Genomic DNA, 22,329 nt, shown 5'->3' with positions numbered 1-22,329 from the left:
GCCATCAAGCCGTCAGCCACTGCAGCTGCCCTGATGGTGAGCTGGAGGGAGCTCAGGATGGAGACAAACTGGCTGCCCGCTGCCAAGCCCTCAGCGTCTGCGGCCGTCTGTCCGCAACAACGTGCGCTGAGGGGACTCAGCGTGAGAAGCACAGAACACGGATAGCTAGGTGCACATTAAAGGAATGATTTCAGTGAGCTTAGACTTTTGCACCTTCCCATACACAGAAAAGTGCTAAATCCACTAACTTGAGATATCTAGTTTTCTTTAATTAACAATAATCTTTTGATGTTCCCACTACCTGGTCTTTGCTGCAAAACCCTCTATATATCCTGACTCCTCCCTTACCTCTTGGGAGCAGTCCTTCAGAGAGATCTGAAAGGCTGCCTTCCAGGCTTGACATCCTCACAAAGTCCGTGGAATAAAACATGGATCTCCACTTTTAGATTGTGTGTTATTTTCAGTCAACACTTGTCATTGTGAACTCAGGGAGGTGGCCTCTGGTTGGCACCCCAGCATAAATGTCACTGCTGTCCAGAGTCTTGGCACCTCCTTCATGTGTCAGGAAGAATAGCGAGCAAGGCCCGGGAGTCCCAGGTGTCCTGGGCCTTTTCACTCCATCCCCTCTGAAGCTTCTCCCACCGTGACCCAGCTAGTGCCTGCACCCCAACACCCTCTTTGATCTGCGTCCCGAACTCTTATCTTCCCTGCACTTGTTCTGCATTAGAGATATTTGTGTACCTGTTTCGTTTCTTCTCGCCTGCTATATTTTAGTCAACTGAGCACAAATGGATATAGCTGACTGATGGGGCCTGGGCCAGTGAGCTGGGCAGTGCCCTGGGGTAGAGCGGGACACGGGGAAAGAGAACAGAGAAGCAGATTGCTGCCCTCAAGTAGCTTATAGGGTCGGGTAGAGGCACCAACTACGTTCTTTGGGGCTTCAAGAAGGGGTAGGGTAAGCCTACCTGGTAAGGATGACCTGAAAGACCTCTGAGCATGCAGAGTGTGCCCGGGAGGGAGTGCAGGCAGGTATAGGGGTCTCAAAAGAAAGAGACCCAGGCGTGTCTTTCTTGGCATAAGGAGCTTGACAGAAGGGGCTCAGAGACTGGAATCAAAGTCCTCTCAGGAGCCTTCACCTTGCGATGCCACCCCACCTTCCGCTCACCTGGCCACGCTGGCGTGCGCTGCCCACGGTCTGCTGTAGGGGGACACACATAGTTGGCCACCCGTGATGAAAGGCAAGGGGGTGACTAAAAGAGCGGTTTTCCGGGCCCGGGGAGGGGGAGGACGTGATGGAGGAGGCCCCAGAGACTGCTGGTCGGGTTGGACTTCTCAACCTGGGGTGGGGGGCACAGGGTGCGTCTTGCCATCATCCTGCCAGTTGGGCGCACGTCTTACCCACTCCTCATGTGCATTGCGTGTCACAGTAAGAAGTTTTCCTCTGGGCTAGTGAGTGCACTCAGCGTGGGGCCTGGCACAGAGCAGGTGCTCCGGGGGAGGCCGTCCCTACCCCTCAGCTTAACCCCCAGGTCGGACACTGGTTTTCAGCAACTGCCAACTTCCTTTTTCTCAGTTCAGGTCAGTGCCCCCCATGGCCCTCGCTGTGCCTGGCCTGGGCATCCTGGGCACTCGCTGTGCCTGCCTGCAAAGAGGACGAAGCTGTGTCGGCAGATGTGGCGCCGGGGAGCCTGTGACCGTCACGAGGGTGGACGGCACGGCTCTTGGCATTGCAGAAGTTGGGGGCACTCCAGCTGAATCCAGTGCCCGCTGCGCAAAGGGAAGCTGCCTTTGCTGGGCGCCTCTCTGAGCAGAGCAAAGTGCTCGTCTTGCGGGGCACAACATTCGGGATGGGTTCAGGCGAGGGAGTGTTTAAGGACCTGCTGACTGTGGCTGTTGGGGTGGGAGAGGCCACGGGACACTTCAGGTTTGGTGCCCGAAGCGTAGGTCGACTCCCAGGTTTCTCCTTCGGGAGACCAGATGGAGGGAGGGGCTGTTTCCAGAGCCAGAGAACCCCGAGGGGAGGATAAGTTTGGGGGAGGGGGGAGACACGATGGTGTGTCTAGTTTTGAACATCTTAAGTGCGAGGCCTCTGCAGGATGTCTGCAGGGCTCCCCAGAGGGCATTCAGCCAGATGGACCTGGCACTGGGCACTCAGAAGGCGGGGCGAGCATGGAAGAGGCAGAGAGATGGAGGTCACTCAGGGAAAGAGGGCAGAGAGAGAAACTGGTGGAATGCTCGGACAGTAGAGCACGGCGCGAGAGAAGATGCTTCCAGAGGACGCTGAAGTACAAGCATCCAGGAACCTCGGGGAATCGTGCTGCCAACTGGAGGGCGAAGAGCTTCAGTGTGGAGAGTGCCATCAGGGGCCAGAGCAAGGCCACCTGGGGGCTGGGCCACGCACGGGACGAGCAAGCCTCAACTCAGTGGACGACAGCTCCTTTTGCCTGACCCTGGCCAGCCTCTCTGCACAGGTCAGATTCCCCAGGGCAGAGCCTCTCCTGGGTCCCAAAGGTGGTGTCTCCCCCATGATGGGTGGAGAAGGGGGCATGATGGGAGAGAGCCGGGGAGGGAAGCTAAGGAGACTGGGGTCTCAGCCAGACACTGGCTCGAGCCTGACCCATGGGAGCTGGAGCAGGACCAGAACCCCACAGTCTGGACCACCCGAGGAGGGCCATTCTCTTCCCCCCAATAATCAGTGATTGGCTGAGGGCTGAGGAGGGCGTGACCTCCTGGACTGGCAGTTCCCCAGAGAGGGGGCCATTGTGAGCAGTGATGGGGAGGCTGTGCTCCGATGCTGGAGGAGTCTGGGTGGGCAGCAAGTGTATCCACTACCCTCACCTGGAGACAGGTGGGGCTCCACATCGTGAGTAAAACCCCAGCTTCCTCTGGGATCCAGGAGGGTCCCTGCAGGAGGCCCGTCTCAGCCGGTTGCCCGCCTCTCACAGGAATAAGTGGGCAAAACCCTGCCCCTAGGTGCTTCCCAGCACCTGCCACCGGGGCCCCAGGACTCATCTCACTCTGCTTCTTCTCCTGTATGTCAGGTCCAAGTCTCCAGGCCAGCCTCATCCGCACAGCTCTGCACAGCCTTTCTCGGACCCTTCTCCTTGGTCCCCTGACTCCCCAAACCTTCCCACTGTGCCCTCTTGAGCCACGACACCCCCATGCCTTAAAGCTTTCGTCTGAACATCCCCTTGACCTTATTCTAACGGAAAACGGGTGCTCCCTGCCCTTCAAATACAGCATTACTCTCTAATACTCTCCCCCTTACTATCTTTGGTGATTTCAATTTCTTGGCGGATGAGCCACCTAAAACCCTGTTCTGCTCACCTTTGATGAACTTGACCACCAACCTACCCCAGCCACCCACTCCCGTGGTGACTGTCTGACCCACGACATGAATTCTACCTGCTCCCTGAACACGGCTGCAAGCACCTACTCAGCAGTCACAGCACCTGTCTTTGCCGCTGACCTTCAAGGCCAAGAATCCTTCAGCCACTGGGATTTACTACTTTTTTACCGCTCATCACCCTCCCTGGTCCTTCTGCTCCCCTGCTAGCTGTTACAGTGCATACCCGACATTTTGGGGGGTGTCGATTCCCTCAAGCCTTCTTTTCATCACACCAGTAACTCCAGTTGTCCCCCCAGGATATAGACCACAGACCAGCCTTTCTCTTGTATCCTTGTTTTGTGCTTCTGTCTTTTTCCCTCCTGGAGCATACATTGTTCTCTGAGAGCAGTGACTGTGTTTCCTGCATCTCTGTCTCCTGTTGCTCAGCACAGGGCAGGGCTCAGAGTTGGTGCTCAGTGAAGGTGTGTGGAATGGATTGATGGGTGGATGATGAATGGATGAATAGATGGATGGGTGGATGGGTGGGTGGATGGATGATGACTGGCTGGCTGGATGGAAGGAGGGAGGGTGAATGGATGGATGGAGGGAGGGAGGGAGGGATACATGATGAATTCTTCACTTGTTCCCAGCCTGGTCTTAGAATCTGCTGGCAAAGATAAGGGGCCATAAAGCCCTTGGTGATGATGGGGCAAAGGAATAGATGTCTTATACCGCCTTCAGTTCCAGGCCTGGGAGAGACTCAGGTGGGATCTGCTGGCTGATCAAGGGGGCTGGGGCTGGGGGTTGGGTGTTGGGGGAGAGAAGGCAGCTCGAAGTCTCCTTTTCTCGGCTCCAGATAGCTCCCCTCTCTCCCTTAATGTTCCTGCAGACTCTGGCATCCTGGTCCCAAGGGGCTGGGGGCTGGCCTGGAGCCTCTCCTGCCCAGGTGTGTACTGTGGTGGGGACATGGGGACTGGTCCCCTGCTCCCCTGCTCCCCCTGCTCCTGTGCCCTTCGCTCTCCCTGTGGCCTCCTGTGCTGTCAGACCCGGGAAGCATCTGGCTTGGGTACCCGGATCCTTGCTCAGCACCTCAGCCCTGCACAAGGATGATTAACTTGTCCGTTTTAAACTCCTACTTGGCAATTCTGGCATGAAACTCCCACCAGGCTGAAACTTGGCACAGAACAGCAATCACTGGAAACTCATTTTTAAAAGTTGCCATTTTTGTAAGTTCATCCTCCTTTGCGCTCCAGCCTCCCACAGGGAGATGCGCACTTAGGCACTGTCTGTAAAGCTTCAACCTGGCGACACCAGCGTGCGGTTCAGCTGGTTCCGGGACCAGGCCCTCACTGGGCCAGGCTCGCCCTGCCGCCTGCCAGGCCGCCTGCCAGGCCCGCGGCACTGTCCCCCGCTGCTGGTGCCCGAGCGCTTCGGCCAGCTCTCAGTTCCCAGGGTCCTTCCTGTCTCGGTGGGCAGGCCACTTTCAGGGGCAGAGGGCTTTTCTCACCGATGATGTGAGCGGCCCCTTTTCTGATGACCAGAGTGACACGCACGGGACTCCTGGAAGGTCACACGCTTCCAGGGACTCAGCAGCCGCCTGATGGGGACAGCATGGCTGGGCCTCCTGCTCATTAGGGAGGGAGTGAAGACCGCTGCGCCTCACAAGGGGTGGGTGGGTGTCTGGCATCCTGCTAGGAAGTGTCCTGTGAGGGCGGGGCTGCACACCCGTTTACAGAGGGGGAAATGACTGTTGAGAGCGGTGACAACATCGGTCCACGGTCAAACAGCGAGAAAGTGGCGGAGACAGGATTCGAACACGTGTTGGCCGATCTTACCTGAGACTCGAGGATTCTTCTTCCTCTCGCTCTGCTCCCTTCCCACCTCCATTCCTAGGGTCGGTTTCCATGGTATTTGCCATAAAGCCAGCGGTTCATTCATCCACTAAGCAAATCCTGCTGACCCTCACCGTGTATGGGGGTGGCTTCAGGCGCTGGGAACAGGAATGGATGCACCAGAGTGTCTGCCCTTGGGAGGAGGGGCTTCCAAGGCAGGTGCTTAGGAGAGACCACATCGCTCTGCTGAGCGGTCCCTGGGGGGAGTTGACAACCAGCCGTCTCATCACTAAGCGACCCGGCCTCCCTAAGCGTGCATCCCAGACCAGGTATTAGAAGAGTGCACTTTTTTTTCTTAAAAAGAAATTTTGTTTAATTGAAGTATAGTCAGATACAATGTGTCAGTTTCAGGTGTACAGCACAATGTGTATACATACATATATTCATTTTCATGAAAGGTTATTACAAGATACTGAATATAGTTCCCTGTGCTTTACAGAAGAAATTTTTAAAATCTATTTTTATATAGAGTGGTTAACATTTGCAAATCTCAAACTCCCAAATTTATTCCCACCCCCTTTCCCCGGTGACCATAAGATTGTTTACTGTGTCTGTGAGTCTGTGTCTGTTTGTGGATGAGTTCATTAGTGTCCTCTTTTTCCTTTCTTTCTTTCTTTCTTTTTTTTAGATTCCACATATGAGTGATATCATATGGTATTTTTCTTTCTCTTTCTGGCTTACTTCGCTTAGAATGATGATCTCCGGTCCATCTATGTTACTGCAAATGGTGTTATTTTATTATTTTTTATGGCTGAGTAGTGTTCCATTGTATAAAGATACCACAGCTTCTTTATCCAGTCCTCTGTTGATGGACATTTAGGTTGCTTTCATATAGAATAGTGCATTTTTCATTCAAGACTGGAGTCCTGTCTCTAAATGGGGTGCCTCTCCCCCAGGATGGCTCTGAGGGCCCTGAGGGGGGTGGGGCGGGTGGGGGTGCCCCACCTCCCTGGGCAGTGATCGCCCTTCTGTTTTTATTGCGGTCGTCCCCTTGCATCTCTCTACAGCGCCGACTGTGGCCCTGAACAGCAGCGTCTGGCTTGCACTTTGCACGCATGGACTTGTCCTGCATGTGCTCCTGGTGCCTTTTCTCCCCTCACCAACGCCACATGTGTGAACTCTCCCTGCTCCCAGTAGCTCTGGCTCCCGTGTGCTCAGGGCTGAGTGGCCCACGGCTCAGGAACACGCTGCCCCTCCTTCATTTGGTCTGGTGATGACGGCTGCCTGGCTTGTTTCTGGTCCCTGGCAACTGCCAACAAGCTCTCAGGTGGACATGCTTGCATTTCCGTGGAACATTTGCCCAGGAGTGGAATTGTAGGTCCTATTGTCTGCAGGTCCACAGCTTCAAGTGACAAATCAAACTGACTATACTTTAATTTAAAAAATTAAATTAATAAAGTCAATCCTGTTTCCCCAGGTGGCCACAGGCATCTGTGCGCCCACGGGCAGCATGGCTGGGACGACCCCTCTCGGGTCTCCAACAATGCTGCCCTGACGGTGAGAGCACTTCTCGGTCTGTATCCGCCATTCTGATGTCCTCCTTTGTGAAGTCCTCGAAACTCTTTTTTTTAATGTTGAAATTTATAATTTATTCCAAAAATATATTGTTCAACTTTTGCCAAAATAGTGTTAAAAATTAATACTCAATACTAATGAGGATGGAGTGAAACCGAAACACTTTTTGTGGCAATAACATTAGAACTAGCCTTTGGAAAAGAAAATTGGCAATGTATGCTATGAGCCAAAAAATGTTTAAATTGTTGTTTAATTTGATAATTTTGCTGCTTAGAATTTTCCTCAGAGATGTGATCCAAAGAGATAATATATTATAAACTTACTCATTTCTGCAATAAGTCATTTATGAACGAAGTCCAAAGCAGCCAATATGCGTGATTACCTCTGGTACAACCCCAAACTCTTATATTCAATATCTTGTAATGACCTTTAATGAAAAAGAATATGAAAACGAATATATGTGTGTATACGCATGACTGGGACATGGTGCTGTGTGCCGGAAACTGACACATTGTAACTGACAGCACTGTGATTAAAAAAAAAAAAAAGAAGAAATTCTACCTTCCCAAATCATGCTCTTGTTTTGTCCTCCAGTTAGGAAGGAAGGGTTCTTTCTCCCCGTTTTTCAGATGAAGGCCACAAGGCTGGGGCAGGAACAAAGCCCAGGACCCTTGCCCCCAGCTCCAGTGCTTTCCCGTTAGCCTGGGGAGCCCCCGCCTCCCGCCCCTGCCACCTACCGGACTATGGGACCACCCACCTGGACCTCCAGACCTCAGGGCCTACCTGAGCTTACCTGCGATCTGTCATTCCAGATTCCGGCGACCTTCTAAGCTGGTCCAGCAAGATTCCGACAGTGGGCTCTCTAAGGATGTGTTACTCGCCTAACTGGGAAGAAAATTACCTTATTGAGGCAGGGTGCTTGTGACAAGGGGGAAGGGTGGCTCTCTGAATCCTGGCTGTGCCACCTAGGTCCTGACCTGACCTTTCTGAGCCTCAGTTTGCTCCTCTGCGAAGGGGATGGGGATCCAGTCGCGCCCAGCCGCGGTGGAAAGCCCTCCAGACAACAGCGGTACGTCGGGTGCAGTGGGTCTGGGCGAGACTGCGGGCCCAGCCGGGGTTGCTCGGGCCCAGGACCGACTAGAAACAGGAATGCACAGCCCCCAGGCAGGGCAGGGACCCCTCAGGGTGGGTGGGGACCCAGCCTCCCCAAGGCTGTGCCCTTCCGGTGACCTGTCAGAACCTGCCTGGGAGGGAAGGCAGAGCCCAGGGCCCAGGGGGAGGCGGTTAGGCGGTTGGGGTGTGGGAACCCCTCCCCGAACCTGGAGAGACTGGGGCTCTGCTCACTGGCCGAGCCCTTCCTGGGAATGGAATAGAAAAGAGCAAGCCCGGCTCTGCGCTAGAGCTGCTCCTTCGGCTCTAGCCCTGTGCCCCGTCTTCTAGGCTTAGTCCTGCGGGCCCTGCAGCTTCTGCAAAAGGATATTCATACTTGTGACCTTATGTAAAGATAGTAAGTTGCAGAATAGAAGACAACATTTGTTTTGTTGGAGGTTTGGACCTGACCCACGTGGACAGCTTCAAGAACAAAGAATTCCTACACCAAGAAGTTTGCAGCAACCAGCCACACCCCCTTCCCTTTTTCAGTATGAAAGGAGCCTGTGCTCTGACTTGAGGAGGATGGTTTTCCAAAACATTAGTTGGCCACCCTCTTGGTCTGCTGGCTTTCTGAATAAAGTTGCTATTCCTTGCCCCAACACCTTGTCTCCTCATTTATTGGCCTGTTGTGCAGTGGGCAGGACGAGTTTGGACTCGGTAACAATTTTGGCGAAGCCAGCCAGCAGCCTTGCTGCTCATGGCCAGCCGGCTCCACGTGGGGAGTTTTCGGGTAAGGCCCTTGCAGCTGCCAGGACCACCTGTCCTGAGGCCCTTCCCTTCAAAGTTCCCCAAAGTGGCCCCGGCTGCCCCAGCACTTGGCAGTTGGAGCAAGGAACCGACACTTGGGGGCCGACGGGCTCCATACAGAGGGTAAGTTGCTCTGGCGTGCACAGCAGGAACTTTATTCCTCTGCATTTGTGGCTTTTTCTCCGGAGTAAGCCGATTTGTTTTGGTGGGGCACCCTGTGGGCGTGGGGGTCAGTGGCTGCCCTGTGCGGCGTGGGCAGTCTAAGCTGGAGTGCCCAGAGGGAGGCTCTGCTGGGGCGTGGATGTGCAGATGGCCCTCTTCTCAGGCTGGAGTTCCCTTGGCCGGGTGGGGAGTCTAGTTCGGAAGCCAAGGGACTAGAGAGTGCAGGTGGGCCAGCACACGTGGCTTTCTGAGGGCAGGTGGGGAGCGGCCCCTCACCAAATGTGCGGTCAGCAGCAGAGAGGTTGTGTGGAGGTGCGCAGACGGCCGTGGGCGCGCGGGATTTGAACCAGTGGTCCAGGACAGTTCTTGTCTAAGGGCCGAATAAAAGCTGGGGACGTCAGGTGGAGGGTGGGCGGGCAGGCGGGGCTGCGGTCAGTCTGACTGTGGGTGGCTGTTGCTGTTTGCAACAGGGGGATCCTTAGAGAGCCTGGCTTCAGGGCCCACAGGGAGACGGGGGCGCATGGGCCTCAGACTGCTCATCTCAGGCGGCCCTTGGCTGCATGGGGCTTGACTGCGGAAGGCCTGGATGGTGGTGGGTGGCGGTCCTGGGCACTCTCAGACCGATGTGAATGTTGCCCTTTTTGTCCTGAGGGTTGACAGAAGCAGAGACCGTGGAATTTGGTGCCCTAGGCTGAGGGGCATCCGAGGTGGAGAACTTGGAGGGAAAGCCCACAAGTGCCTGGATGACTCTGGGCGGCTGACTCTGGGACGGTGCCTGCCCTTCCTGGGGAGTCCAGTTAAGTGCCGTAAGGTTGGGTGTGGGGGTCCCCAGGCTCAGGTGGGGCACGGGAATCTCAGACGGCATCAGTGGTTGACCTTCCCCCAGCCTGGAATCCAAGGAGACCGTGGTTTTAAGGTTCTGCAGTGACCCAGGGTACACAAGCCTGTGCCCGCTGGCCTGAGGCTGCCCTTGGCTCTGCAGGGTTAGGCTGCATGGAGGTGGGCAGGGGTCCGTGCGATTCAGTGGCTGTCATGCGTGGAGCAGGAGGTCCAAGGTCTAGACCCCAGCTTTAGGGTCAGGCGGTGGTCCAAGGTCAACAGGTGTCTGCGTGGGAGCCGGCGGCTGCCCTCCACTCACCTTGGATCTAGAGGCGAGGCGCATGCCAGGGGCGCTTGGCCGCCGCTGTGAAGACGGGTTGGGACACCAGAGGCCTGGGAGGGGTGCTCCCCGGGTGGGCGGAGGTCTGCTGTGCTCCACTTCTGGGAGCTGGATCCCCGGCCGCGGGGCAGGAATGGGAGGGAGAGGAGCCGGGCCAGGCCCCGCGGGCGCAGGAGGCACCGGGTGCGAGGTGCGAGGGTGGCCGCGGGCAGGAGCGTGGAGCGTGCAGTGTGGCTGAGGGGCCGGGGCAAGAAGATGGGTGCCACAATGCCTCCCCGTGACACCCGCGGTGCTTCCCGCCCGTCGCCAGGCGGCTCTCACCGTGTCCCTCTGTGACAGAAAGGAACAAATCTGACTCCGTATTAGACCTGTTGCTGTGGCTTTACCCCTGTGCCGTTTCCTGGGCTGAGTCTTGCTAGCTCTGCACCTTTTGTACAAGAATGTTTTCTTTAGCCTGAAATAGACAGGAGATCCCGTCTTCAAGGCTCTGACCTTTAAGGGTGGAGCACTTTTCCATTCCTATAAAGATGAAATATTGCAGAATAGAGAACATTCGTCTTGTTGGAGGTTTACAGGGGTGCCACGACCTGACCCACGTGGACGGCTGCAAGAACAAAGGGTTCTGACACCAAGACGTTTGCAACAGCCAACCACACCTCACGCCCTTCCGCCCTTTTTAGTATCAGAGGAGCCTGATTTCTGACTTGGGGAAGATGGTTCTCTAGGACATTAGTCCCCCACCTTCTTGGTCTGCTGGCTTTCAGGATAAAGTCGTCATTCCTCGCCCCCACCCCTCGTCTCCCGATGTATCGGCCCGTTGTGGGGCGAGCAGAAGGAGTTTGGACGTGGAGACGCAGAAGCCCAGTCCACGGCGCTCCATCATGTTAGCCCGGGGCACTGATGTTGTCTCGTTAAATTCTGCTTAAATGTGGAAGCAAGTGTTGAGCTCTGGTTAGTGATGTGCACTCGGAATTGTTTAGTGAGGACAAGGGTCCTGGTGGCTACACTTCCCTGGACGTGTGGCAGGAAGCCAGGTGGGCTGGTGGACAGACAGAGGGATGGGTATGTGGATGGCAGTGGGATAAAGTGAGTTTAAAACACGCCGACAGTCGGGGGGAGGTCGTGTGGGTATTGGCGGAACAGTTTCTGCCCTACGGCATGCTGGATGATGTTCGTGAGAAAATATTGGGAAAAATGTTTAACTAGACACTTCGGACGTCCCTGAATAATCAAGTAAAAAGACAACTGCGTGAGAAAGGGGCTCTCTCAATACTCAGTTCACACAACTCAGGGACTGGAGTGGGCGTGAGACAAGCCCCTGACACAGAAGCCACGGAAAAGAGATCTCCAGCCCAGCTCCCCAACTCTGAGCCTGCCCCTACGTTGGGGCCCCAAAGGGCTGACATGAGGAGACATTCAGGCTTGTCTGAGAGAGCCGTAGTCCTCGGCTGAGAGCCTGTCCCGCCCTCGGGTCACAGGCTCCCGGCTCCCCTGCAAGGTCCTCCCGAGAGAGCCGGTGTGTGTCTCCTCCCAGGCAGGCTGAGGCTGCCGTCAGCGGACCACCGCAGAGGGGCCCGAGCAGCGAATGTTCCCTCCCCACGGTCTGCCGGCAGAGTCCGGGGGCAGGGAGGGCTCGGGTGAGGCCCCGTCCTGCTTAAGACCTCACAGCCTCCTCGCGGTGCCTTTGGCAGGGCGGGGGTGAGGGAGGGATCTCCCCTCTCTTCCTGATTTGATGAAGACACTAATCCCTTAATGGGGGCCCCATGCTTCTTGCCTGATCACTTCATAGACCACCACATTGGGGGTGAGGTAGGAATTTGGTGGGTACAAACATCCTTCTACAGCGAGGTGGGGAGAGAGATGAGAGAGGAGCAGGAGAGAAGGGAGGGGGGAGAAGGGCAAATGAGAGGCTGCAAACTGCCCCCTCCAGGCAGCCCTCTGGGATTTCCTCCTGATGAGTAACCTATGCCTCTCAGCTCAGCCCTTTAGGTCCCTCTCTCTGGGTGTAGTTTTGTCCCCTTTGCACCCTGGCCCCTCTAGGCTGCAGCGAGGACCAGCCTGGGCTGGATGTTGGTGGTGTGGTGTGTGCAGTGACGTGTGTGGCAGGTGACTTCAGGGAAGGCGGTTTTGTGGGCCATCCCTGGGGATGCTGACGACATTAGCAACAGCGGTGGCTCTATTTGTTATGGGTCTTCCTTGCACAGGAACTCTGTCCACCCCAACATCCCTGTTCCCCTTCCTCTGTGGAAACAGACCCTAGGTTTCAGCTGGCCATGTAGCGGGTCAGAATAAAAGGCTACATCTCCAAACCTCCCTCCCTGGCAGCTAAGTGTGGCCAAGTGACTCAGTTTTGGCCAATGAAATAAAAATCTTCTCTGTGAGACTTCCAGGAAGGCTGCTTGAAAGGTAGCTGCCGCAGCTGCGACTCTGGGGGGAGGCTTACTTGCCCTGTACTATTCCAACTTTCTTCCTTCTGTCCCGTGGTCTTGATGGCTGGAGCTCCAGCAGCCATCTTGGAACATGAAGTGACTTCGGGGAAGGAGGCCATGCACTGAGGATGGGGAGGAGCAGATGGAAAGAGTCTGGTTCCTGGAGGACATTGTGGAGCAATTGTGCCTCCCTGGATTGGTCACTTTCAGATTTTTTTACTTATGAAAGACACAAGCTTCTATCTTGTTTATGCCTGTTTTATTGGGATTGCTCTGTTATGAGCAGCCAAACCAAGCCATAATGGATATATTATTGCTAATATTCATCATAACCTTGGTCACTCTTCTATAGAGGGGCAAATTGAGGCTCAGACGGGTAAAGACACTTGCCCAAGGTCACACAGCTGGAAGTAGCAAGCAAGCCCTGAGTGCAGAGGGCTTCATGGAAGACAGGTAGGTGCAGACTCCAAATGTGCCTCTCCTACTCGCCAGCCAGTGCTTGGATCCCCAGCATCAACGTGACCAGGCAGCTCGGACCCCCGCAGCCTGGGGTGCAAATTACATCCTCCTGGCAAAGCTTCGTACCAGTGACGTGCGTGGGAGCAGAGCCGCAACGACTCGCCATGTAGGTTCCTGCAGCTCTGCGGGCTGTTGCTATTTCTGGAATACTGCATGGAGGCAGGGCCGCTGGAGGGAAAATAATTGTAGTGTCACTTTCTGGCCTCAGCAGGGGAGGGAGGTGTACAGTTAGTGGCACCTGCTACATTCCCATCACTTTGTTCGCATCGTCACTCTGAAGGGAAGGAAACTCGCCCTGCTTGTGCTTCCTGCACACACCTGGATGGGGTGCCAGTGTGGTCAGTCCTGCCCCGAGAGCCTGCCTCTCTCCCTTGTCCTCCCGAGCCACCCCTGCCCCCGGGAACATCGTCGTCACTGTGTGAAGTCTCAGCATCATTCGCGTGTATTGAGAGCTTTCTTTGCGCTGAGCCCCGAGCTGAGCACAGGGAGGAGGCTGGGTGGACAGGAGCTGGGCTCCATGCAGTCTGACACTTCAAGGAGGGACTTATGGGAGGGGCTGTGAGCACGCAGAGAAGCATTCTTCTTCGGGGGTGGGGGCACAAGGCCCCCGCCAGCTTCCCAGGGGAACAGGTAAGCAGTCAGCTCTGTAAATGGCGGCACAGAAGTGTGGCTCTGCTCAGTGTCACCGTGAACCATGAGTCACTCTTTACGGTAGGAAATAAAAGTAAATAGGAAAGATAAAATGTGAGGGTGGCCAGAAGGGCCTGGGGACAGCCCCAAGGTCCAGGTTGGGGCTGTAGCCATCAGAGGGGAGGCGGAGACAGTGGGCTTATAGGGGGGCCTAGTCTGGGGGTCATCTCAATCCCTCTGATGATGGCTTGGCTGGCTGCCCAGGACCACCCAGCCCACTCCCCCTGTGCTCAGCCTAGAGCTGGTCACGCAGGGACCGATAGAGCGTCATGCAGACCCTGGCACCATGGCTGCTTCAGTGCTGGCCATTCACTCTCTGATCCACCCATCCCCTCACCATCTACCACCTATTCACTCAAACATCCATCCATCCATCCGTTCATCCATCCATCTACCACCTGCCCATCCACCACCTCTTCACTCAAATACCCATTCATCCATTCACTCACCCATCTACCATCCACCCATCTACTCGCCACCCATCCCCATCCAGTCAAAAATCAATCCATCCATCCTCCCATCCATCCACCTATGTATCCGTCATACGACCATCCACTATCTAGTATCTTCCTCTCTTCCTTCTTTCCTTCTGTTACCAAGTCCAGACTTGTTCTGCTCGCTGCACGGAAGGCCAATAAATTGGGAGACAAGGTTTTGGGGCAAGGAATAATGACTTTACTTGGAAAGCCAGCAAACAGAAGATGGCAGACTACTGTCCTAGAGACTCACCTTCCCAAGGCAGAATTCAGGCTCCTTTTACACTAAAGAGGGGAGGGGGTGTGGTTGGTTGTTGCAAACTTCTTGGTGTAGGAATTCTTTGTTCTTGGAATCCATTGTTCTTGCAGCTGTCCACGTGGGTCAGATCAGGGTGTTCCTGTAAACCTCCAACAAAATAAATGTTATTTTCTATTCTGCAAGCTGTTATCGCTATATGAATGGCAAAGTATCCTTGAAAGTCAGAGCCTTGAGAACAGGCTGTCCTGTACATTTCAGGCTAAAGGCAACGTTGTTTCACAAAAGGCGCAGAGCCAGCAAGGTGAAGCCCAGGGAAGAGAGCACAGGGTTAAAGTCAAAGGGACAGAGCTAATATGGAGTCAGATCTGTTCTTTCCTGTTACACTTCCTTCCTTCCTTCTTTCCTTCCTTCCACCCCCTCCCTATCCTACATCCATCCATCCATCCGATAGTCACTTACGGAACAGAGGTCGGCGGCGAGTCTGTCAGCCCGGGGAGACAGCTGGCTTTGCTTTCCTGGCTGCTGCACAGCCTTCCCTTTGCTGTGCTCGTCTGTGCTCTCACTCTGATGTGTCTGGATGTGGATTTATTTTTATTTAACCTCCTGGGTCTTCCTTCCTTGGGAGTCACATCTTTAAAATATTCTGGGGGAAGTCTCAGCTTAATGATCACTGATTACTGCCTAGTCCCCTGGCTGTGGGCCCTCTGCCCAGGTCCCCTGAGTTCCCCTGACGTCTCCTGTGAGCCCCTCTACCTGCTGCAGGTGCACCGGGGGACCCTTGGAGGACTTCTCCCAGCCCGTGGAGTGTGTTCCCGGGGGCGATGGCTGGCTGGAGTGAGAACCGGCTCTCATCTCGAGGCAGGACAAAATTTGAGGATTCTGGATTTTACGCCCCAGAGCTCCTGGTGGGATCCAGCTGAGGCTGGCACTGCCCAGAAGCCAACCCTGGAGTGGTCCTGTGGTCCTGCTTCCCCACTCCCTGACCAGGACTCCCTGGGAGCAGGGGCCCTGGCTTCAGACCAACTCCTTCAAAACCTTAACTGGACGCGGCTGGATGTGTTCCCTCCGGCAAAGTGCAAAGGAGCATGGATGGTGTGCTGCCTTTCGGAAGGGAGAGGCGCGAGTACCCCCCTGCCCAACAAACAAGCCCTGTTTACCATCCGTCCAGCCCTCTCGCTCTCTGTTAACCATCTGCCAGTCTCCTGAGAGGGAGAGAGGGGGAAAGAGGGAGTTTGATTTTGAAGGAAGGAAAACCCAGATGGAGGCAGGCGGTTACCATCAGGGGGAGATGAGAGTCCTCTGAGTGTCTTTTTCATATTGTTTTGACTTTTGAGCCATGTGACCTTTTTCACAGTCAGAAAATAAAATTAAATCAACAAGTTTTTTTTTTTTTTTAAAAACCCTAAAATTGAACTCAAAGACCAATAATATATAAAACATAAACAACAAAGACCTACTGCACAGCACAGGGAACTATATTCTATATTTTGTAATAACCTAGAATGGAAAAGAATCTGAAAAAGAATGTATGTGTGCATACATATAGATGTGTGACTGAATCACTTTGCTGTACACCTGAAACATTGTAAATCAGCTATAGTTTGATTAAAAGTACTAAGGAGTTCAGAAATTTAAAAATAAAAGCCCAAATGATCCTAAATCAACTGCTAATATAACTAGACAGAAGGGAGACCACATACCTTTCCTTGAGCATGGTTTTCTGATCTGAAGCCTTGAGCTTCCCGTTTACAGGGTCGTTGCTGTTGCAAGTGGCAGTAGAGTGTGGCGGTTCTGAAAATACTGTGTGCGCGTTGAAGGCTGACCGAACGAGGGAGGTCTTCTTGGGGGCCAGGGCTCTCTCTGTGGGTGGTGGGAGGTGAGGTCGCAGAGCAGGGAGGGCAATGCAGGCCCTTGGGGCTTGTGTTTGAATTGGAAGCAGCAGAAAAATTCCTGCTCAAAACCAAGAAAATCCATTTCCTAGCTCTGAGCAGGGAGAGGAGTTCAAGGTAACGACGCCCAAAAGCTGGGAGCGCGCGAAGGCTTCTGGAGCCGGCCTACTAACGGACCGGAGTCCGGACCTGGGCCAAGGCGAGCCTGGGACACCATGGGAGCCAGAAAGCCCAGAAGCCCCAGAGAGTGAGGGGGCAGGTCAAGAGACACCTGGGCCAGGTGGCAGGGACTCCCAGTGGCCAAATTTGGGAGATACTATGATGAACATCAAACGTCGAAGTCTTCATGAGTCCACAGAGATGCTGAAACGAAGGGAGGACTTCCGTACAGAACAGTGCCAGCTAGTAAATGCTGGGGAGGCGATCCGTTCAGAGCCACCCCCCACCCCGTTCTGACCACCCCCACGTGATACTGATTCATTCAAGTGAGGATAGTCAAAGGATGCTGTGGTTGGCTGAAAAATGGCCCCAGAAGTGTCCCTAATCCCCAGACCCGCCCTAATTCCCAGAACCTGTGAATATTGCCTTATACGGTCAAAGGAACTTTACAGAAGTGGTTAAGTTAAGGGTTTTCAAGTGTGGCATGATTCTGGCTTATCTAAATGCAGTGACAAGTGTCCTCAGAAGAGGGAGGCAGATCAGCTGGAGGAAGGATGGTGTGATGATGGAGGCAGCGGCTGAAGGTGGAGCGAGGACCACGCGAGAGCCAAGGAGCGCAGAAGCCTCCAGAAGCTTAAACAGGGAAGGAAACGATTCTCCTCTGAAACCTCCAGGAGGAGCCCGCCCTGCCGACACCGGGACCTCGGCCCAGTGAGACCCCCTTCAGACTTCCGGTCTCCAGAGCCGTGAGAGGACACTTCCACGCTGTTTAGAGCCACTCTGTGTAAGTTGTTACAGCAGCAAGAGGACATTCAGCAGGTGCTGAGACCCTCGAGTGAAAGGCTGTTGGGAAACAGGAAATTCGCACTCACAGATACACCCATTGGTTGACCCACGAATGACAAAGGCAACAGGGAACTTCAGAGTGGGGGTGTCTGAGGCGCCCCTCACCTAAGTGATCCAACTTCGCATCACCTGGAAAGGGATGCACGGACATGGTGTGTCCCTGACGGGACGTGCTGAGAAGGACCCAGCATCCCTTACAGTGCTGGTGCCTGGAACGCCTAGGCTGAACTGGACCCCAGGCCAGTCCGGACGGTGGTGCCGTCTGCAGAAACTGACCTGACCCCTTCAGGGTCATCAGGGTCTTTAAAGGGAAAACCAGACACACGAGCCCCAGCAACCAAACACCACGTGTGTTCTTGTTGGAACCCGGATCAAAACAATATGGCTGGAAAGGATGTTCTAGAAGTTTTGAATATTGGCTGTGTATAGACAACGTCCTCAGATCAGCGTTAACTGGTTTTGCAAACTGATGCAGTGTGTGTACATGATGCGGTGAGGAACTGATAAGGATTCGGGCACTCAAGGTCCTGTCCCTGCAACTCCCTTCTAGGTTGCAGATGTTTAAATGTCGAGGACTGCGGGTGCTGACAGAGTTGGGTGAACAGGTGTGTCTGCGTCCATCATGCACGGCCGGACCCTTGCTGGGAGCCACCCCGCCCACAGGGCTGAGCAGCGGGGGCCCCTCTCCACCTGCCCTTCCCACGGCCGGGCTGGTGTCCTTTAGTGGCTTCACTGAGAAGTGGGACAATGAAAATTATTGCACCATCTGTTTCCTAGTTTAGAAGGTGACAAATGGCAAAGTGTTTATTGTTACAACGTGGAATTCCTCCTCCCAAGCAAAAGTGACCCACTGAACTTACACACCTGATGAAGGAGGACTGTCTGCCCCGGAGGCGTGGACGGATGCAGTGTTCACGACTCTGGGTGGACCAGGGTCTTGAGTTCAAGCTCACCCTCCAGGGCCAACAGAGACCCCGAGGAGGAGGAGAAAACTGTGCTGGGTAGCTTCGGCTGCGTAAAAAAGCTCTTAAAGCCTAGTGGTTTAAAACACAACTACCTTATACAGCTCAAGATTCCCCAGACCAAGTGGGCGGCTTCACGGGTCCCAGCTGGCTTGGTTGGTCTCTGAGGTCAGCTGGCGGCTCAGCTGGAGTTGGGGCAGGGACACGGCCTCCCTCTCACGTCTGGTGCTGGGCTGCGGGTCGGCAGGGGGGCCCCCACGGAGCAGAGGCAGGTTCCCGCTGTGGGAGAACGCGCCCGGGCACTGCCTTTTCAAGCCTCTGCTGGCATCACACTGGCTGATGCCCACTGGCTAACGGGGCCACGCGGCCTCCCTTCCACGGGGCGGAGAAAGAGGCTGTGCTTCCTGATGGAGGAGGGGCAGAGCTGCAGAGGATGCACTCAGGCTGGAAGGGCTCGGGCCACATTTGCCGCTAACTGACCCCATTCACTCATCGCCTGAGTATCTGGGTGTCAGCTCAGCGCTGGGCTCCAGGCACAGGCAGGGTGCCCGCTCTCTGAAGGGGCTGCTCTGGTGTGGAGATGGTCCATATGCACACACAGGCAGGGCAGGGACACTCCCCATGGACTCCAACTACAGGGCGCGTCGTTGATCCAGGGTCCGCTGAGACCCATCAGCACGCTGATGCAGAGACTGCACTTACCACGGCTGCCCCCCCGCGGCCGGGGCGCGGCGGCAGGCCCACCTCTGGGGTGCCCGGGCCCCTTCTGACGGTCAGTTTTGAGTCAGGGACTCCCCGAAAGCCTTCCGAACCTTCCTAGACCAGACGGGGCCAGGAGGCTCCCACCCGACCTCCCCTGGGGGGAGGTCACACTTGTGTCTCTACCGATGCTTCTGCCACCTCCCCATCACCTCTCGCAGTCGTCTCCCGCAATAACGTCTCTACACTTTTAATTTAAATTTTGGGTATTTTCAGGGGGCGGGCACCAGGTTTATTTATTGTATTTATTTTTAATGGAGGTGCTGGGGATTGAATGTCTCTGCACTTCCGATGCCTCTTTGGCGTGTGCTCGCCAGAGGACCAGGACCAACGTGACACGTGAAGGAGAAAGAGCCTCGGACAGCGCGATGGGACAGCGCGCCCCCACCCAGAGCCCCTGCGGCTCCGTCCTCCCCGCCACTGAGCACCCGAGCTCCCAGCATCCATGCGTGCATTCGGTTGCTCTTCTGTCTCCCCATTAGAACATCAGCGCTGGGACTGCAGGGGCTTTGGGTGCCTGCCCTCAGCTGTGTCCTGAGCCCAGACGTACCTGTGAGCGGTAGGTCCCCATCTGGTGAAAGGACGAACGAATGTGCTAGAGTGACTAGGGCAGGAAGAGGGAATGGCCACTTTGGGGAAAGCGGCCCGGGCAGGCCTCTCTGAGGAGGGCACATTTAGGCTGAGACTCCTTGAAAGGCGAGGATGCGCTGGCCATGTGATGACCTGGGGAAGGCAGTTCTAGGCAGATGGATAAGCACATGCAAAGGCCCTGAGGCAGGAACTTGCTCTGCTGGTTTGAAGAACACAAGTGGTTGGACTGTGGGTGAGATAGTGGGTGTGATACGGGAGAAGGCCCAGGAGGCAGGACCTGCGAGGCCACAGCTGGTGGGGGCCCACCGGGGGATGCAGGTGTCCAAGACGGGCTGGGGTCAAGGGGTCAGGCATTGGTCACATTTGCCTGCCGCACTTCCTGAAATTCCACCAGTAAGAGAACAAGGCACAGAATGCCTCCATCAGTCCTCTGTCCCCACGTCCCAGGTGGCAAAAACTCCCAGGTAAGGAGCCCAGAGTTTAGGAAGCCCTTGATGGTATGAAGGAGCTGCTGGAGCGCTGCAGGGGAGATGTGGTCTTCTCAACCTGGAAAGCAAGCACGCCTCCTCCAGGGGAGGAGGGAGATTACGCTTCGTGAAGGAGCCCCGGGGTCTCTGGTCCGCTCACTCTAGCCCGGGAGTCTGTCCCTGTTTGCACTAGTGGCACACATCCGTTGTGCAGAATCGCCTCCCAGCATGGGGCAGCTAAGCAGGTGGCGGGAGAGCCGGTCTCCGCGCAGCTGCAGTCTTGGTCTGGGCTCGGAGCGGGACGTAGGAACAGCTCTCGGTATTTCCAGCAGAGATGGATTTAATCAGGGAATGAGGCGTTGGAAGAATGGCAAGTGGGGACCAGGACTGGAACCCAGGCCCCGGGGCCCCTGCTCTGCCCACGCCTGGTGGGTGTGGCCAGTTGGTCTACCGCAGCCGCCAGCCCAGGGTCACCCCTGCCAAGCTCCAGCCGCTTGGGTCTTCCATATCCTTCTGCAAAACCACATGTCTGATTTTATCATGAAAACCATGGGAGCTTTCGGGACAGGATCCACATCTCTGCCTGTCTGCATGGCGCGTACTCCATCCTTAGGGGAGCTCGACCCTGTGACAAAGGGCCCTGTCCTGCAGGTGATGGCAGGTGACACTCACAGATCCCTTCCATGGCTCCGGTCTGGCCGACTGGCCCCACGCTCTCTGGAGAAAGAGACACGGCTGTGGATCTCAGGGGATAAGCCTGGGCTCAGAGGGTGCAGCAGCTTCCCCAGCGAGGCCCATCCTCAAACTTACCAGCCTTTTGGCCCCAGGCCTTTGCACATGCTGTGCCCTCTGACTGTGACCCTTTCCCCTCAGCTCTTTGCTTGACTGATGCCCTCCCTGACCACTGCAGCCTTACTCCTTGACAAGACAGTGGCTGCCAAACTCTCCAATTCCCTGTCAGAAAGATCCAGAATCCTGGAATCCTGTGAGAGCATCAGGCTCACAGACACTCAGAGCTGAGTGGGACCTTTCAGACCTCACTGTGCCCTGGACCCTCCGGCCTGTCTGCTGGGTGGCCGCGTGGCTTCGACTTGTCCTCTTCCGGGGACAGGGAGCTCACCATCTCGTGGGGCAGCGGGTCCCAGTGGCCACTCGCTCTGCTGGGCCTCTGTTTCCCTGCAGCTCGCCCTCCCTGCCCCCCCCCCAGCGCTGAGCCCCTCAGTTCCCTCTGCGCCGCTGATCCCACGGAACTGTCTGCTCTCTTGCCTGGTTATTATCAGTATCTGGCTGCCTTTAATGTCCCCTGGGTCCCCAACTCCCCTAAGACAGAGCCCTGTGCAGGCCAGACAGCCTCGAGGGACCCACGTCAGTCTATTTGCGGCAGGAAAGGTTAGCTGGCTCTTGGGAAATGTCACAGGACAAGTGAGAGCTGGCCAGAAGCGAGGCCAGTGATGCTCTGTCACTTTCCAAGTCTCCTTCCTTAATCCGTCAAGGAGGAAAACAAGCAGTGACGAGTTTCCCAGGGCAGCCACCAGCGAGCAGCGTGTCCTCTCCCCGTCTGAGCTTGTCCCGGGAGGACGGGTCTGGCCGGCGGCTGCTGGCCCTGGCCCCAGTGGCCAGGGCCGGGTCCTGGGGTGTGACTCCCAGGCACGCGGGCTTGGCTGGAGGACTGGAGTCGGCACGGCTAATTCAATTCATCTGCTCCAGGACACGGAGCGGACGGGAAAAGAGCCCGGAGTGGGGCGGACGCTCACTCTGAGTCAGAAAGCGAGTCTGTGGGGGGAGAGAGAGAGAGAGAGAGAGAGAGAGAGAGAGAGAGAGAGAGAGAGAGAGAGAGAGAGTTCTCGGGGGGTACCAGTCGTCTGAACTAGAAACTTCTGTTTACTCCATCACCATCTGCTGCCCACCCAGCCGTCCTCTGTCTGTCTATTCACCCACTCACCCATCCAGCACCCATCCCTGAATCCACCTACTCACTCACCCATTCACCCACAAACCAGCTTGTTTCCTCCTATATGTCCCCAAATTCACCTCTCCACCCATCCACCCCCCATCCATTGTCTTACCCACCCCACCTAACACACCACCCAGCCACCTTCTCAACCTACTACCCGTCCATCCACACACCCATTGACCTCTCCTCCATGCATATCCCGTTACCCATCACCCATACGTCACCCCCTGCACTCCCACCCACTTCCCCCCTCACCCATTCACCCACCCACCTGCCCTACTACCTAGTTACCACCACATGCAGGAAAATTCTCTCCACTCACTTATGTACCTACTCTTACATCCACTCACCAACTGTGGTCTAGCCATCACCCA

Source organism: Camelus bactrianus, chromosome 2 (genome assembly GCF_048773025.1).
Source record: "Camelus bactrianus isolate YW-2024 breed Bactrian camel chromosome 2, ASM4877302v1, whole genome shotgun sequence".
Lineage (NCBI taxonomy): Eukaryota > Metazoa > Chordata > Mammalia > Artiodactyla > Camelidae > Camelus > Camelus bactrianus.
The sequence above is the reverse complement of the archived record's forward strand: the minus strand, read 5'-3'. Positions refer to the sequence as shown.